A 3,198-nucleotide genomic window follows, 5' to 3' on the forward strand; every position below is an offset into this window, starting at 1 on the left:
CGCGTCTGGCCCGGTAGACGGGGTCGCTTTATTCGGACTTTGCCGTTCGGGCGCGTCTGCCCCGGTAGACGGGGTTGCCTCTTTCGGACTTTGCCGTTCCGGCGCGTCTGCCCCGGTAGACGGGGTCGCTTTATTCGGACTTTGCCGTTCGGGCGCGTCTGCCCCGGTAGACGGGGTCGCTTTATTCGGACTTTGCCGTTCGGGCGCGTCTGCCCCGGTAGACGGGGTCGCCTCTTTCGGACTTTGCCGTTCGGGCGCGTCTGCCCCGGTAGACGGGGTCGCCTCTTTCGGACTTTGCCGTTCGGGCGCGTCTGGCCCGGTAGACGGGGTCGCTTTATTCGGACTTTGCCGTTCGGGCGCGTCTGCCCCGGTAGACGGGGTTGCCTCTTTCGGACTTTGCCGTTCCGGCGCGTCTGCCCCGGTAGACGGGGTCGCTTTATTCGGACTTTGCCGTTCGGGCGCGTCTGCCCCGGTAGACGGGGTCGCTTTATTCGGACTTTGCCGTTCGGGCGCGTCTGGCCCGGTAGACGGGGTCGCTTTATTCGGACTTTGCCGTTCGGGCGCGTCTGCCCCGGTAGACGGGGTTGCCTCTTTCGGACTTTGCCGTTCCGGCGCGTCTGCCCCGGTAGACGGGGTCGCTTTATTCGGACTTTGCCGTTCGGGCGCGTCTGCCCCGGTAGACGGGGTCGCTTTATTCGGACTTTGCCGTTCGGGCGCGTCTGCCCCGGTAGACGGGGTCGCCTCTTTCGGACTTTGCCGTTCGGGCGCGTCTGCCCCGGTAGACGGGGTCGCCTCTTTCGGACTTTGCCGTTCGGGCGCGTCTGGCCCGGTAGACGGGGTCGCTTTATTCGGACTTTGCCGTTCGGGCGCGTCTGCCCCGGTAGACGGGGTTGCCTCTTTCGGACTTTGCCGTTCCGGCGCGTCTGCCCCGGTAGACGGGGTCGCTTTATTCGGACTTTGCCGTTCGGGCGCGTCTGCCCCGGTAGACGGGGTCGCTTTATTCGGACTTTGCCGTTCGGGCGCGTCTGCCCCGGTAGACGGGGTTGCCTCTTTCGGACTTTGCCGTTCCGGCGCGTCTGCCCCGGTAGACGGGGTCGCTTTATTCGGACTTTGCCGTTCGGGCGCGTCTGCCCCGGTAGACGGGGTCGCTTTATTCGGACTTTGCCGTTCGGGCGCGTCTGCCCCGGTAGACGGGGTTGCCTCTTTCGGACTTTGCCGTTCCGGCGCGTCTGCCCCGGTAGACGGGGTCGCTTTATTCGGACTTTGCCGTTCGGGCGCGTCTGCCCCGGTAGACGGGGTCGCTTTATTCGGACTTTGCCGTTCGGGCGCGTCTGCCCCGGTAGACGGGGTCGCCTCTTTCGGACTTTGCCGTTCGGGCGCGTCTGCCCCGGTAGACGGGGTCGCCTCTTTCGGACTTTGCCGTTCGGGCGCGTCTGGCCCGGTAGACGGGGTCGCTTTATTCGGACTTTGCCGTTCGGGCGCGTCTGCCCCGGTAGACGGGGTTGCCTCTTTCGGACTTTGCCGTTCCGGCGCGTCTGCCCCGGTAGACGGGGTCGCTTTATTCGGACTTTGCCGTTCGGGCGCGTCTGCCCCGGTAGACGGGGTCGCTTTATTCGGACTTTGCCGTTCGGGCGCGTCTGCCCCGGTAGACGGGGTCGCCTCTTTCGGACTTTGCCGTTCGGGCGCGTCTGCCCCGGTAGACGGGGTCGCCTCTTTCGGACTTTGCCGTTCGGGCGCGTCTGGCCCGGTAGACGGGGTCGCTTTATTCGGACTTTGCCGTTCGGGCGCGTCTGCCCCGGTAGACGGGGTTGCCTCTTTCGGACTTTGCCGTTCCGGCGCGTCTGCCCCGGTAGACGGGGTCGCTTTATTCGGACTTTGCCGTTCGGGCGCGTCTGCCCCGGTAGACGGGGTCGCTTTATTCGGACTTTGCCGTTCGGGCGCGTCTGGCCCGGTAGACGGGGTCGCTTTATTCGGACTTTGCCGTTCGGGCGCGTCTGCCCCGGTAGACGGGGTTGCCTCTTTCGGACTTTGCCGTTCCGGCGCGTCTGCCCCGGTAGACGGGGTCGCTTTATTCGGACTTTGCCGTTCGGGCGCGTCTGCCCCGGTAGACGGGGTCGCTTTATTCGGACTTTGCCGTTCGGGCGCGTCTGCCCCGGTAGACGGGGTCGCCTCTTTCGGACTTTGCCGTTCGGGCGCGTCTGCCCCGGTAGACGGGGTCGCCTCTTTCGGACTTTGCCGTTCGGGCGCGTCTGGCCCGGTAGACGGGGTCGCTTTATTCGGACTTTGCCGTTCGGGCGCGTCTGCCCCGGTAGACGGGGTTGCCTCTTTCGGACTTTGCCGTTCCGGCGCGTCTGCCCCGGTAGACGGGGTTGCCTCTTTCGGACTTTGCCGTTCCGGCGCGTCTGCCCCGGTAGACGGGGTCGCTTTATTCGGACTTTGCCGTTCGGGCGCGTCTGCCCCGGTAGACGGGGTCGCTTTATTCGGACTTTGCCGTTCGGGCGCGTCTGCCCCGGTAGACGGGGTCGCCTCTTTCGGACTTTGCCGTTCGGGCGCGTCTGCCCCGGTAGACGGGGTCGCCTCTTTCGGACTTTGCCGTTCGGGCGTGTCTGGCCCGGTAGACGGGGTCGCTTTATTCGGACTTTGCCGTTCGGGCGCGTCTGCCCCGGTAGACGGGGTTGCCTCTTTCGGACTTTGCCGTTCCGGCGCGTCTGCCCCGGTAGACGGGGTCGCTTTATTCGGACTTTGCCGTTCGGGCGCGTCTGCCCCGGTAGACGGGGTCGCTTTATTCGGACTTTGCCGTTCGGGCGCGTCTGCCCCGGTAGACGGGGTTGCCTCTTTCGGACTTTGCCGTTCCGGCGCGTCTGCCCCGGTAGACGGGGTCGCTTTATTCGGACTTTGCCGTTCGGGCGCGTCTGCCCCGGTAGACGGGGTCGCTTTATTCGGACTTTGCCGTTCGGGCGCGTCTGCCCCGGTAGACGGGGTCGCCTCTTTCGGACTTTGCCGTTCGGGCGCGTCTGCCCCGGTAGACGGGGTCGCCTCTTTCGGACTTTGCCGTTCGGGCGCGTCTGGCCCGGTAGACGGGGTCGCTTTATTCGGACTTTGCCGTTCGGGCGCGTCTGCCCCGGTAGACGGGGTTGCCTCTTTCGGACTTTGCCGTTCCGGCGCGTCTGCCCCGGTAGACGGGGTTGCCTCTTTCGG

This window comes from Amblyomma mixtum, unplaced genomic scaffold (genome assembly GCF_055824585.1).
Source record: "Amblyomma mixtum isolate Tamu unplaced genomic scaffold, ASM5582458v1 scaffold_21, whole genome shotgun sequence".
Taxonomy (NCBI): domain Eukaryota; kingdom Metazoa; phylum Arthropoda; class Arachnida; order Ixodida; family Ixodidae; genus Amblyomma; species Amblyomma mixtum.